At 37.9% G+C, this 16,253-nt stretch overlaps 1 long non-coding RNA gene across 1 annotated transcript; it reads right to left on the bottom strand.

The window, feature by feature from the left end:
- Positions 1-9,884: 9,884 nt before the first annotated feature.
- LOC138874206 (uncharacterized) lies at positions 9,885-15,538 on the bottom strand. The gene is made up of 2 exons (XR_011401252.1): positions 15,385-15,538; positions 9,885-10,375 (listed from the first exon to the last, which is right to left on the bottom strand). It is a non-coding gene; the product is annotated as an uncharacterized lncRNA (long non-coding RNA).
- Between the last annotated feature and the right edge of the window lie 715 nt (positions 15,539-16,253).

The raw sequence follows: 16,253 nt of genomic DNA, 5'->3' as shown, positions 1-16,253 counted from the left end.
ACTGATTCTCGTGGTTCATCTACACATACTAAAATCCCAAACACTCTTGAGCCATTCAACAGAAAGCAAACATCACAACAGTTAAAACATGATGAACTAAGCAGAAGCTAAGCAGGGTAATCAGACTACAAGACCTCAAAAGAAAAGGTAGGCGAAATAAAGTCCTAAAACAAATTACATGTCCTTTTCACAGCAACTCATCTACATTGAAATGGCTATTTGGACTCTCACAATTCAAGGGGAATTAAACAACAACAAACAACAATCAAATGTCCACATAGGGAAAACCAAACTAAAATGCAACTATCAATTGCTCCAAAAGTGCAGAAATAACATTTAAAACTACTCTTTACATATTTCAGCTTGATCAATCCAACTTCAAGCTCATCCTTTCTCATACATTAAAAGATGTGGTGAATACCTAGAAGTCGAAAGAAAAACAGAAGGGTGCAGAATCAACAGAAAAACAACAGAAAAAACCCCAGAATCAGTCAATGAGACAGCAAATTCAACTCAAGAACAACCAATGGAACAGTAATGAAGTAACCAATGCAAAAACCAACTTCAAACCAAAAAACTCAAGCTATTTATTAGCCAGAAGTGCAGCTAGGAAAACTCTTTAGGTATTTTAGCTAGACAAAAGAAGTCAGGGATCCAAACAAACTGAATTTAGATAGTGCTTCTACAATGAAATGTATGAATTGCAGAATTTCCAAAAGAATTCAGCCGTTTAGCTTTCAGTATTTTTTTCAGTGTTCTTTTTTCTGCCCTCTACAATGAATGGAAAGAGAGCTTATATAGGCATGCCTAAGACAACCCTAGTACAGCTAGCCAATTCCCTATTTACCCTTCCCTCCTTAGTTATTTTTTTTACCTTTTTACCCTTTTTTAAAAATATCTGAAACTTTTAGCTCTTATCCTATTCTTTAGAACCTTCTATCCTAACAAAAATGGATTCCTTCATACTCTAAATCCCTAAACTGACCTTAGACCAATTGGTTATTACAATCCCTGCCCCCCCCCCTTTGAGACCCCTTTAAGTTTCTATACTTACAATTAACCCCTTATGGATCCCTGAAGACTAACAAACAAAACCACTCAAACATAAAGCCCTTAACCGGATCAAAACAAATTTCAAAAACTCAGAAACTTTGAACAATTTAAAAGTTGAAAAACAAACTTGCCATGAACCAATTATAATGTGAACTTCATAAAATTATTTAAGCCAACTGAGACATGCTCAAGCATTTTAATAGAAGAAATATCCGCAAAACCAATTTCAATTAAACCAACATGATTTTAAACAGCTTTGAACACCTAATTTAACTGAAACGAAAGTCTGAAATCTCAATAACCAATGATTAATAATACTGAAATCTGAGGACAGAAACAATCAAAAGAAGAGAAAGACAGAAAGGAACTAAACTACACTAGGCCGGGTTTTACAAAGCAGAGGTAAACTTAAACATGGAAGAGGAAAAGAGAAAGAACACAAATCTCAGAACTATAAAGGCATAAAGCTATACCTGAGAATAGTATTAAGGGGAAAATCTCACTGAATTGAAACCAATGGCCGGGACTATCTCGAAAGGACCGGAAATTGAGAATAATCAATTGTTCTTGACAAGAACAACTAATTAGCCTTTATTTTCGGCTAATTCGAAGCTTGAAAACCACTCGAAAACTTGTTGCAGATTCGTGACTTGGGATCAATAGCAAAGTTTTTGGGAAATTAACCATGAAATCACAATGAAGGAAGGCCAAAGACTATGGAACTTGATTTTTGAGTGATTTGGGGAAATTAGGCTTTGGATCTGATTTTTGATCCAACATTCGAGCCAAACTAGAGGGATTCGAAGGACATGGGTTAGGGATTTAGATAGAGAAAGCAATGGGGGTTCCGGGGTGTAATTTTGGTGGTGTTTGGAGGTGGTGCCGCCACCCTAAAGCGGTGGAGGAATATGGGCGGCTTCTAGGGTTCATAGGGAGTCTCTGATAGGGGGTGTGTGAGAGAGACGAGTGAAAGAGGGGGGGTTGGAGTTCAGACATATTTATATTAAACCCACCCTAGTTCCCGACCGTCTGATCACATGGTATCAACGGTCCAGATTAAGGTAACTGAAACGGTGTCGTTTTGATTATGGTGGAGATTGGACCGGGTAGGGAGCGTGTTTGGGCTGGAATTGGGGCGGGTTTGACTATCAAATTGCTTGGGCCTGGACGGATGGAATTGGAATTGGCCCAACTGATTTCCCTCTTCTTGCTTTTCTTTTCTTCCCTTTTTCAAATTAATTCCTTTTATTTTCCAACTCTTTTTTCTCTTTTTTTTAACCTCTTTCAAATTAAAACTAAGATAAAATATAAACTAATTTCTAAATCACAATTAACCCTAACACATTGCATTAATTAACCTTAATTAATAATTGCCATAATTAATTAAAAATCAAATTAAAGGAAAAAACTACCAAAATTCAAAATTAAAATTAAAAAACAAAAATAATCTATTTTTTTTATTTTCCATTTTTATAAAACAATTAATTTGTTAATTAATCCTAAAGTGTAGGATTAAATCCTAAATGCAAATGCAACATATTTTTGTATTTGTTTCAAAATTAACATGTATAGAAAAATGCAAACAATAGCAAAAAATGCTACGAAAATTCACGAAATTGCAAACCAATGGAAAAAATTATTTTGTTTTGAATTTATGGGAGTAATTCATATAGGGCAAAAATCACGTGCTCACAGATACAAAGTGTTTATAGATTGGGTACAAGTCTCTTATTGTTTTGTTGTGAGATCTAAGTTGTTCTTATGCTGTTACTCTAGATTTACTATTGACATTGATATACCCCCGCAGCATGTACCCCCTCCTATCCTAACTTGTTTATTTCTGTTTTATTTTCCGCTGTATATTATACGACTGCACAGGTTATTTGGTAGTCTGGTCCTAGCCTCGTCACTACTTCGCCGAGGTTAGGCTAGGCACTTACCAACACATAGGGTCGGTTGTGCTGATGCTACACTCTACACTATGTGCAGATTCCGGAGCAGCTCTTGGACCATAGCATTTGTGTGGCTACCTTTAGTCCATGTGAAGATCCAAGGTAGACCTGCAGGCATCCGCAGGTCCTGGCGTCTCTTCTATCCTTTATTTCCTGTTTCATATCTTTGATTCAGAAGCAGTGCATCTTTTATTTTCAGACTTTGTATTTAGCACACTTAGATCGTCTGTGGTACTGTGACACTAGTTCTGGGTAATTAAGTCTTAAACGGTTGTATTAGATTCATATTTAAGATATTTCACTATATTTCTTCTGCATTATTGAAATTTCCGTTGTTTTCACGTTATAACTATACAAATGCTAAAAGGTATAAAAATGGATAAAGGTAATCTATTCAATAACTGGCTTGCCTAGCTCACATCAGTAGGCGCCATCACGACTCCCGAGGGTGGAAAATCCGGGTCCTGATAAACCTCAATTTTGATCCATATTCTGCCCCTGATAACTTACCCTTTTATTTAATACTGCCGCTATGATTCACGTTTTATTGGGGAACATCTAAAATAATTAGATTGATCCACCTGGGGCGATACCATGCTTTCATAACCGTATCTCACAGCATCCCAATGTGATTCACCTTGCGTGGGTATTTTAATCATGTCCAATTCATGAGATCCCTTTTTTTTCTTCGTCAGATCATTACTCAATCGAAGGACCAAATGACATCCTTTGCCTATAACAATTACACCCTCATTCTATTAACATGGCAACATTCCATCTCTTTTAAATGTTATTAGTCTTAGACTCCTTTGAGTTCATTCAGGGTATAGTGAGCTTTGTATGATTTAGAGAAACCATATGCTCTTCTTGTTTTCATGGGCTTAATCCTGAGGACTTATCCATTTTGTTACTTTCTCACTCGCCTGTTCTTATCCTTACTCCTGTCTTTTAGAACCTTGTCGCTTCACCATACAATAGCTTGCGACCTACACCTCTATTTATATTACTTGCAACCTTTCAACTTGCTTTCATCATAAATTTCCTTATGTCATTTTGGAACGTCAAGCGACACATCACATCGTCTCTAACTCTTTTTTATTCTCTTAGTCAGACTTTTTGATACCTAGGCCATAGGCTAGAAGATATGGTACTGATGATGCCGCTATTATTCCAAGATACTGGATCCCCGTGCTTTTAGCCTTTTATCCGAGGAATGGACTATTAACGATTTTTTTCCTTTGAGTATCTCATATGTTGCTTACCTTTGCTTTAAAATCTCGCATCATATCTTCTATCTTTTTCATGACCTCTCTTCCACATAGGTATAATTCACAGCTATAACTTGAAGATCTTATTATAACACCGTGCATACACAATCCGGTGGGAGCTTCATACTGACTTTTTATGATGCCTATACTTTTCCAACTAGCTTGATCGTAGGGCTGTTATAGAATATGGTTGTTGTACTTCCTCTCTTGAACCTCTGATATTAAGAGAGATCCTGCAATGTTCTCAATCACGATTTCTGTAATTTCTAGGTCCAATAATCGAATTCCTGATTTACATAGTTGGTATAACTCTTTAGTTTCCCCTTCCCTTTAATCAACATTTATGTAGGCTTAAGCTATCTTCTGATCTGTGGATCATGGTGTTAGTTATTACTTTTTAGCCTTTCATGGCTCTATGGAATATCCATGATACAATCCTTTAGCAATTCAATCCTTTGTCTATAACCTGGACTCAATTATTTCTTTTTGACTTATATCAAAGTCTTCTACGACTATATTATTGCCAATCATATATGCTGCATAATATCCCGAAATCTTAGGTGCATTCATAATGTAATTATCTCTGGATCATTGATCAAATAATTCCTCTCATTCCTTCTCAACTTTCTTTAAATGTAAGCCATTACCTTTTCTGGTTTTTCTTCCTCCTTGTTGGGTGCATACTTAGCTTATCTTATCTCTCACGCATGCCGGAATTTTTGTACAAATTATATGATCTTCGAATATTGCTTTTGATTTTACTTTCCATTCACTAGCCACGGTAGGTTCCCCTTTCTTATGGAGGATGTACAATGTTGTTGTGAAACTGTTGTTACAAGACCATTTCCTCTTTAGGTCACTATGCTTAGGTTGAACCTTCTTTCTCATTTCCTTGGCTATTATTTCATTGTAGTACTTAGGGAGGACCCTCTGACTCTTGTAAAGTTGCGAGCTTATTACATCGTATACAAATAAAATTGTTGATGTCCTTCCTCGCCTACAATTATCTGTAGTTACTTACCTCCTCACCTTGTGCTTGTAGGGTGCTTCTGAACTGATATTTGATTGTCTTTCTAGTGGCACTTTATTTTATCTCTATAACACTCATACAGTACCTTTAACTACCCTGATTCCTATTTGAATATATCTCAATTATTATAATGACATGACAGCGAGGCTGAATTCTCCATGTTGGCCCATTCTTATATCAATGTTTCTTGTAATCATTCTTGGGTTATTTCCTTTAGGTTAACTTACGTCTCGCATTGGCTTTTTATCTATCAATAACATCTCGGGTAGAGATGCTTACTTCCTTTCCTTGACGCTGTGTTTTCATAATGTTTTGGAATCGTAGCATATCTATAGGCTTTGAATAAGTGCAAACTCATTTTTATCACATTCTTCCTTTACCGTTCCATAATTACTAAAATCACTTAATTCTTACTTAACGCCACATCACACCATATTCCCCTCTTTGGGAGAGTATTGAGAGTTGAAGCTACGACAACCTACTTATAGATGTTTTACCTCTTTATCTTCCGTGTCCTTTCATACCATTGATGACCCTTACTCGCCTTGCGGTAATCCTTTTATTCCGAGGATAACAAAATTCCTTAATTGCGATGGTGACACTTAGTGTAACTAAAACATACAGTCCTTTGAGCTTAACTTTGCTCATATTGCCTGCTTTAGGAAAGCGTCTTCCTGAATGACCATTCTCCGAATTTCTCCTGAATCTTCTTCTGTTGTCCATTCTACTATTGCCGAAACAAAATATGGAATTCTCATGATACCGACTATTATCAAATCACCCAGTCCCTAATTCATGTTTAGTTTATCTTGTTCACCAGCCCATACCGATTTCTATTATCCTAGGGGTCTAGCTTTTCCTTTCGGTAGTTGCGTTGGAGTCATGAACTTATTTTTCGAAGTGAGGATATGACTTTATGGCCTATACTCTTTTGTTGTCTCAAGGCCTGTCACCTCTGGTTTTTCCCTTCACTTGACTATGGACATTGTAATACTATCATTTTTTGATCTACCGTTGTCATCCATGTACCACATTTTACTCATACTGCTTTATTAACTCTCTTCTTATTTTTCTGCTAACATTTCTGTCTATTACTTTATTCTAAAAACTCGAACAAAACATTCTTTTGCTTTTATCCCCTCTTACTCCATCCATTGGTTCCTCGAATTGCCTAACATTCTCTTTCTACCAGAGATGTGAGCCACACTAAGGTAATATTTATCCCTTCAAGGCTTCCAGTGCCCATCTTTATAGTACTCATATCTAGCTGTACTATTTTAGAGTGCACCATCTGGGTGTCTCACAAGGAGATCTATTAGTAAATTTACAATATCTTTCAGAAATGTCAAGTAACGCAAACAATCCATCAACCATTTGGGTTATTCTAACCCCAGCCGGATCCTGGTATCCCGTCCTTCTCTTAAACCATATCTGTTAGCTCCCATAGTGCATCATCGGGATTGGTTTGGCCGATTGTACATACATATATTATTGTTGAAGGTAACTCAAAAATGCTTATACTTCTCTACTTGAATTGTAGATAATGTTCATCTCTACTAACTATGTACCTCGTACCCCTCTTCACCTTGCTTCTTTTGCTTGTTGAAACTTGTACCCTCTGATTCTTTCATTGCTTTCACCCTAGTGGATAGGAATTCTTGCTTTAGATATCCTTATTAAGAAGCTTGCACATCTTAATATACACATGATCTGCTGAATACCTCATATTTATCCATCATAAGCATGATGCAAAAATCGAGTTCCTCTGACTCAACTCTTCCACAGCTATATCTCTTACCAATCATTTTTCTGGATGTAATCATCGTCGTATTATGAATAAGATAGAGTTTTAGAAATTGTGTTTTTACAACTGAGCTCTACCACACGATTTAGAATAAGAAAAAAGAGTGACAATCCTAAATGCCCTGTAGCCTCCTGCTTATAAGTGTGGTGCACGACACACCCATAAACAAGACTCTACTAGACACAGCTTGTAGACTCCCTAAGACCAAACTACTCTGATACCACTTTTGTAATGATCCAAACCGATGGGACGCGACGGGCACCCGATACCTTACTCAACCGAGTACCTACGTAGCGTATCTTTCGTATCATACTATCATAGGTAAATGAGCTTAAGAGGCTGTCATGAGATAAATACTATAGAACATGGAGAAATACTCGACATTGGACGATCCAACATGTAATCCAAACTTATGCATATGACGTACGTGACTATAAGACAAAAATAACCACTCGTATAGTGAACATAGGCCGACAAGGCCATACAATCTTTTGCATACATGACATCTATCTACAAGCCTCTAAGAATACATAATCTTCACAAAGGTCGAGACAGAGTCCCGCCATACCAAACAATACATGTCTAAATCATACTAACCAAACAAGCAACTCCGAAGCAAATGGAGCGCACCAACATCTTTCGCTGAGCTGATTGAGTGCTTGGAGGGCTCTCGACCTGTCTATCGGGACATGCGGGCATGAAACGCAACGTCCCTAGGAAAAAGGGACGTCAGTACGAATAATGTACCGAGTATGTAAGGCACGTAAATAAGTACATAACAGACATGGGAAAAAATATAGAGTAAATGACTCAACATGTATGTCTAGATAATTCTGTAAATCATAAAATAATTATAGTGTCATTCATATGCGTGTGCATAGGTACATTCATAACATCATCAAGCCTCTGAGAGCATCCCATCATATCATCTCGGCCACTGTGGGCAAAATCATCAACGTATACCAGCTAATCAGGTGGTGGTGCGTATATAACGCCATAACCTTTCCCATATCCCATATACATATATATATATATATATATATATATATATATATATATATATATATATATATATATATATATATATGGGTATATAACGCTATTTGGTCATGGGTAAATATGCATGTATAATTGCATGAAATGCATATGAAATATGTTAATAAAATCTCTCGGTACGTCATAAGACCATTATGCCTCTGAATAATATCATGAAATAAACCTTACCAGTTTACGTATTTTTCTGAGACCCATGAACAAATGATAAAATAATAGGACACATGGGAATTCAAGAGTATAGGCACCTCTAATACTTCTATGGATAAAGTCATTTACAGAAGTTGTGCATTTTCTCATTTCATTTATATCGTACGGATCATGCCAAAAAGAAAGAAGGGATAGCCTTAACATACCTGAGTCGATTCTCTTGAGAAAGATTACACTGTACTTCCTTAAAATTGAAAAATCTCATGTTAATTTAAATTGTTGAAGGTCCTGAGGCATTGCTTACATGAATTTCGGTTGTAACATACAACATTTACATTGAATAATCATTAGATTCCTTTGGAAAGAGTTATGATTCACGTTTCTTATCCAACCATATCTCTTAAGTTAGAGATATGTTTTGTCCATGGTTTTATGGAAGTTAGAGATATGTTTTATCCATCCACCACATAATCCAAATGATTTAGCTCTTGCCACCTTACTCTACCATAAGTTAAGAGTCATATGGTTTGGTGGATGCCATGTAACTCCCTTGTTGGGGGTTAAATCTTTTTCTAGTAATCTTTAATTAATTAGGTAATATCACATTACTCAATAATTAATCAATTACCCATATAATTAAGAATTATCTCAACTTACTTAAAATACTACTCAATTTTAATATACTTTATACGCCTTACTATCATGGTCATGTGGTACCTTGTATGGTACTAGTCCATAAGTATCGGGTATTTAAGCTCAAGCCGTATTTTATCCCAAAATTTCAAACTTTGACGAAATTTATTTTCTTTGATTTGCTTACCCTTTCACCTTCATGAATCTACTTATTCCTTGTTTGAAAAATAATAATACTTACAATTCCAAAATAATCTAATTCACGATCTTACGTCGATTAACTTACGACGAAACATCAACATACAAAAATGCAGGACGTAACATCTCACTTTCGAGCTCTCTTTAATTAATATATTTATGGTATATTTTCATGCACGAAAATACAGGGTATAACACTAACAAGGGATAACACAGTATATAATCTAGTCCTTACATCAGACATCACACATTGCACATGAAACACTCAAGGCAGTTCAAATTTGACTCTAAGTCAAAGCAAATAAGCAGAATTCATATAGGTCAAGTACATAAAAAGGATTCAAAGGAGTCAAAAAAGCGAACCTAAGCATCAAAATAAAGTCACACATATTATCAATGCATACAATTCCTAAATTCATGAAGAATGTATTCAGTTTATATGCTCCAATCCTAAACCCCAATATAACATAAGTCAAATAGCATAGACACTTTAGTTCTTATATTCTAATGGTTAGTTCTAAAAGTAAAAAAAAAAAAATTGTACTTTTATTTAGACTTTAAACTCTCAAGAAATCTTTCTAGTATGGCCAATGTCGAAAAAGTCCATTTTTAAAAATATTTTAAAAATCTACATAAAAGTATCCAGTTCAAGTAAAAATTGGCATCCTCAGAAAAGAACAGTAATTTAAATACACCCGAGATTAAGCCAATAGAAAGGTTATACTAATATTTTACAATTATAGTGACCTCAAGTCATGATCAATACATATATCTAAAAAAGGTGCAATACATAGATTAAAAGTATCAGTTTAGTACAAGCTAATCAAAACTCATTTTGACACCCCCAAACTTAATGTCACGACCCTAAATCTGGACCCGATTATGATGACGCCTCTCGTGAAGACAAGGCCAGCCAACTAGTCCCAATTCAATTTTTAAATAGTTAAACATTAATAAACAGTCTAAGCATGAGTAAATAAACTAAAGACTAAGCAAAAGATTTTATAATGTGCGAAATACAGCCCAAACCCAGCCCGATACCGGGGTGTCACAAGTCATGAGCATCTACTAGGGTATAAATACAACCGAAAAGTATGAAATATACAAAACACAGACTAATGAAATGAAGAGGGAGAAAAGCAGTGCTGCGAACACCAGCAGCTACCTTGCTAAACTCCGATGACTTTGCCTCCGATCAGCCAATACCCGCTACCGAGTTCAGAAATACCTGAATCTGTACACAAGGTGCCGCGAGTAAAGTGAGTACTCCAACTTAGTGAGTAATAGTCATAACTAAAGTCTGAATGGTAAGAAATCATGCAAGGCCTATCAAGATGATGTATAGAAGAAGTTTAAAAACCAGTAAGAAAGCAATGAAGCTGAAAAATCTCTTAAAACATATTATCACACTTTAAACTTCTTTGAAAATGACTTTTTCAACAGTTACACAAACGAATGCAAAACAATTAGTGCGGATAAGCACAGAAATCCGCCCCTCGGGCACAAATACACAATTAAACAAGTACACGACAAGCAAATAAGAAAGATAAGCACATAAGGTTCGCCCCTCGGGCATAATGTCAACTAATCTGCCCCTCGGGCAATATCTTAGAATAGTACCAGCCCCTCGAGCACAATCACATGGATCAATACCAGCCCCTCGGGCTACCACATAGAACAATATCAGCCCCTCGGGCTATATCTCACATCACAATGGATAACCACGCTCAGTGGGGGTGTGCAGACTCCTGGAGGGGCCCCTTACGGCCCAAGAGCAATATCAAGCCACCTCATGACATCATAAACAGGCTCTCGGCCTCATATCAATATCAAGACACCTCGTGATGTACAAATATCAGGCCCTCGACCTCATAATCAATATCAGTGTATCACCACTGCGGCGTGCAACCCTACCCAAAGGATATCTTCACAACACAGGCCCTCGACCTTACTCATTCAAAAATCACATAAGCCTCTCGGGCAACAATAAAATAGTGTTTCTCAGCCCAAAACATTATTTAAATATCATTTGAGTATTAAAACTGAGTGAACATGGTTGGGTTTTGAAAAAAAAGTAGAAAATAACATGACTGAGTTCAAGAAAACAATGAGGCAATATCAACAAAAGTCCCCAAAGGGTTCACATAGTTGGCACTAGGCCCAAATATGGCATTCAGCCCAAATAATGATGATAGCAAATAATTTTAAATCAAATATGCGGTAAAATCATCAATCAGGACAGACTAGGTCACAATCCCCAATAGTGAACGACCCCACGCTCGTCATCAAACATGTGCCTCACCTCAATATAGCACTACGATGTGCAATCCTGTATTTCAAACCCTCAGAACATCATTTACAATCATTACTCACCTCGATCCGGTCCAAACTCTAGCTCGCGATTCCTTGCCCGTACGAATCGACTTCCGGATTCTCCAAATGTAGCCACAATCAATACAGGGAACGAAGCCCACTCGAAAATATCCAATTTTACATCAAAATTCCAAAATTGCTCAAACCCGCCCCCCCCCCCCAGGACCACGTCTCGAAATCCGATAAAATTAATATCAATGGAATACTTATCCTCACACGAGTCTATACATATTAACAACATCAAAATCGGACCTCATTTGGCCCCTCAAATCCCCACTCAAAAGTCTCTTAATCTCAAGCCCTAGTTACCCATTTTTGCTACTGATTTTTCCATGGATTTCAAGCTTACAATGATAGAATTCATCATAGAAACAAGTTTAGGGACCAAAAATCTTACCTCCATGAAATTCTCTTGAATTCCCTCTTCAATTAGCTCTCCCAAGCTTCAAAATCGCCCAACAATGGAGGTACTTAGCCTCAAAATCGCGGAATAGCCCTTTTAAATCATTCTACCCAGGCATAAAAATTCTTCTTCGCGAACGCGGTCAAAGCCTCGCGTTCGCGAAGAACAAAATTACTTTGACCAAATTTCCTTCATCGCGAACGCGTCCTACCACTCGCGAACGCGAAGACTTGGCTCCCTAACCCAACGTGAACGCGTCTCTTTCCGCGAACGCGAAGAACAAATAAATCCTCAAATCCAGCTGCTCACTTCCCCTACGCGAACGCGATGCACGACGAACCCAGCCCTTCGCAACGCGGAGCCTCTCTCGTGAACGCGAAGGCTAAAATCTCCACCTCACCAACTAACCCTTTGCGAACGTGAGGGCCTACTCGTGAACGCGAAGGCCAAATGCCTGCAGCACTGAACAGAAATTTTCTACAACTTTGCAAAACATGAAATGGTCCGATTGACCACCCGAAACTCACCCGAGGCCCTCGGGACCTCAACCAAATATTCCAACATATCCTGTAACCTCATTCAAACTTGTTCCAACCTTCGGAACGCTCAAAAAAACATCAAAACACCAAATTCACATCGGATTCAAGCCTAAGAATTCCAAAACCTTCTAAATTACGCTTTCGATAAAAAACACAACCAAACCATGCCCAAATGACCTGAAATTTTGCACACACATCCCAAATGACACAATGAAACTACTGCAACTTCCGGAAATCCATTCTGACCCCTATATCAAAATCTCACCTATCAACCAGAAAACGCCAAAACCTCAATTTCGCCAATTCAAGCCTAAACCTTCCACGGACTTTCAAAATGCATTCTGATCATGCTCCTAAGTCCCCAGTCACCCAACGGAGCTAACCAAAATCATAAAAATTCCGATTCGAGATCATATACAAATAAGTCAAATCTTGGTCAAACCTTTCAAATTTCAAGCTTCAACTGAGGACTGTTTCTTCCAAATTCATTCCGATTAACCTTAAAACCAAAACCAACGATTTACATAAGTCATAATACATTGCACGGGGCAGGTCACACTCGAGAACTAACGAGCAAAGTGCAAAAGCTCAAAATGACCGGTCGGGTCGTCACACTTAAGCTGTGCACTATCCTCAGTTGCACACTATCATTAAAAAATACAAATGAAAAGAACAAAAGTCGAGTGGGTAATAGATATTCCTTTACATGAATTCCGGCTGCAGCGAGGACTAGTATTGAACCTTAGTCTCCCATGCTTCTGGATCTTTAAGTGTGACTCTAAATATGTCAACGACCTCAAACAGATCACCCCTATCAGGAGAGTGTCTAGTTGCAACAACCTCCACTCTGGCCTTAGTCGGCTCCTTAGTAGCCATAACTTTTTCCAACTCGTCTGCAAGAGTTTCATCAGCAACACTCGTCTCCAACCTATGTAGCTCTTTTGGCTCTATCTGCACACTAATGCTTACTTCAACAATATCTTCTTAATGATGACGAGCATGTAGTCAAACTGCAACTGTATCCACTTGTCCCTAGTTTATGCTATAGCCAATAAAGCACAATCCCGTGCCTATAAATCCACTGTCAACTATCAGAGCTCATCCTCCAAAACAACGATACGCTCCTCTTTGCTTTATTTTGGAGGTTCTCTTCATTCGGGTCTTGGACACTACATATGAAATGACTTCTCTTTCTTATGTAACAACTCATATCTCTTTCTTGGACACTACATATGAAGTAAAGTCCCCACTACATGTTCTTGCAAGTCCTGGCCATATGACTCCTCATCACCTCTCTAATGTTCACATAGATACTTGACATCAAAGCATATATTAGAAATACACAGTCCTCAATCAAAATTGTCTTTTGTGTTACTGGTATCCATCTGCTGCATATCCAATTCAACCAAGCTCGGGCTTTCTTGTTCATGTATGTTTTTGCCAAAGCTTGTCTCTTGCTCCATTTTTCACTACTCGGATCCTCACACATCATCTCAAGCATGCATGGAAACTCGGGTTTTTGCTCTCTCCTTTACTAATTTTCACTGCAAGATTGTGGACTCAATGGTACCTATATTCAGCGACAACTAAAATATCCACCTCCAACACGCTAAGCCATACAATGTCGCCTTGGTTCGGGTCCCTATTAGCATATAACTTCCGCACGAGAATGAAGTTAGGCTTTCCCTTTGGTCCTTAAGAAAAATGTAAACATCCTCTCTTCTCTATCCCCATCACTATATTCGAGGAAGTGTTATTAATGGCCTTTAAGTTCAACAGCCTCTCTAGCAATTAAGGAATCACCTACTTTTAACTTATACTTCCCCATAGCTTCCATACATGCTCGCTCATAAACCTCTTCTCCCATACAAATTTGTTAACCAGAGAACTAGGCTCCACAACATCTCTTGGTGGTGGAACAACCATCTCATCATCAGACGAGTCAAAATCAGACTCTGACTAAACCACTGTTTATGCCTTGCCTTTCCCTTTTCTTTTTCTTCTAGATGGAGGCAGCTTTGAATCTCTTTCTCGAATTTAGAATGGAGCTTCTCTTGGCCTAGACGGCCATGAATATAGTTTCCTTTGATGTTTTTACACGGGTTGCTCAGTATCCACCGTAGTAGTTCCACCTGGTCTTGTATCATGCTATTGCTTAGCTTTCACCTCCTTATTTGCCTTTGACTGTGCATTCTTCATACTGGACAACTTCCTTGGGGGAGAGATTTACCATTTTCCCCCACCATGTGACTACGAGTTGGTATCTTAGAGATTGCCATTTATACCAGAAAAGAGAAATGAATCCATATTAGTTCAACTTGCATTCCACGTTGTAGTGGTGCGCATCGCACCCCACACTTAGCTGTTGAGCATAAGTGTGCAAAGTTTGGCAGGAGTGACTATTACAACCTATTTGTACACAAATACATACATTTTGCAAAGATAAAACCAAGTGGGCAAAGGTGACGCGCTAGTCATGCCTAAGTTGGTCGTGGGTTGACACTCGTAAAAAACCAAATGCACTTTAAGTTCAAAGAAAAAATGGACACACCACACTTAAGGTATCCTCTTATTTCCATAGAAAGTAGGCTCACTACTCAGACGTCGCAAAACCAATTGAAAATATTGATTAGGCATTTTATCGAACATGTTACGTGTATAATTTGTTTTTTTGCTTGTGTTGACTCTTTTGAAACATTAACCACCCCTCCAAATTTAAGTGAGGTTGTGGTAATTGTAGTTTTTCACTTCAGTGGAATCAATAACGAATCGATCAAGACCCTTTTTATCCCCCAATTTCCTGAAGCTTTACAACCTACATGATGTACGAAACTAGGGGAACAAAAGAAAGAAGAAAACAAAAGCTAACTAAGGGAATGAGGGAAGGGACTGCTAGCATGAAGAAATGAGGTGGAGAGATAAACTTACCAATTGTCTTTGAGTATGGAGGGGAGATGGAACTGCATCAGCGGTCAGGGATAGAGTGAGAAGAAGAGGGAAAGAGAGAGAGGGGGGGGGGGGAGGGAGGAGTGCTTGTTTTGAAGAGTAAGGGAAGGGAGAAGGGATTTAAGTTTTTTTATTTAAACCTTACACATCGCCAAGGTCTCATACAATGCGAGGACGCCGGACAAGAGAATGAAAGTTCACGTGATAGGGGCTCACCATGCCCCTTATGCCACTGTTTCTTATGTTTAGGTTAGGCATTTTCTCATTCAAGGTTCTCGTGACATGAGAGACCCTAACGAGCTGAAGGTTGGGTAGTTTTTTAGCTTTGCAGAATTGGCCACTTTTGTCCATTTCCATGTTTCCTTTACCTCAAACCTTATATGTTTACACTGTTTCACACCTGCACAACTCGAAAACACGTCCTCGCTTAGTTGCATGCAAATATGGCCTTTGAATTTTGACGATTAAAGTCACCACCGCGCTAATGCTTTTCTCTTTTCTTGTTTACCAAAAGTGTCTTTCTTTTTTTCAAAGTGTGCAGCTCAACTTTGCAATGAGGAGTGAATCTAACCATGTTAAATGGACCCGACCAATGCGATTTGAGCTTATGCGAACATAATCTCAACCTTGAATTGAACTAAATCAATTGACCTGGTTCAAACTCACGATGTTGAATATTATTGTGTTAATATCTATTGGTTCTTTTTATACAACTTATTGTTCTCATAGGCACAAAACCTAAATTCATCAAGCTAGTTTAGTTGCAACATTCTTTTCTCAGCTACTAACCGTGGGCCAAAATTCAACTTCTTGATTGCATAATAGGCCATGTGCTCAAGTTTCACTACCAA

Source organism: Nicotiana sylvestris, chromosome 7, assembly GCF_000393655.2.
Source record: "Nicotiana sylvestris chromosome 7, ASM39365v2, whole genome shotgun sequence".
NCBI lineage: Eukaryota > Viridiplantae > Streptophyta > Magnoliopsida > Solanales > Solanaceae > Nicotiana > Nicotiana sylvestris.
The sequence above is the reverse complement of the archived record's forward strand: the minus strand, read 5'-3'. Positions and strand labels throughout refer to the sequence as shown.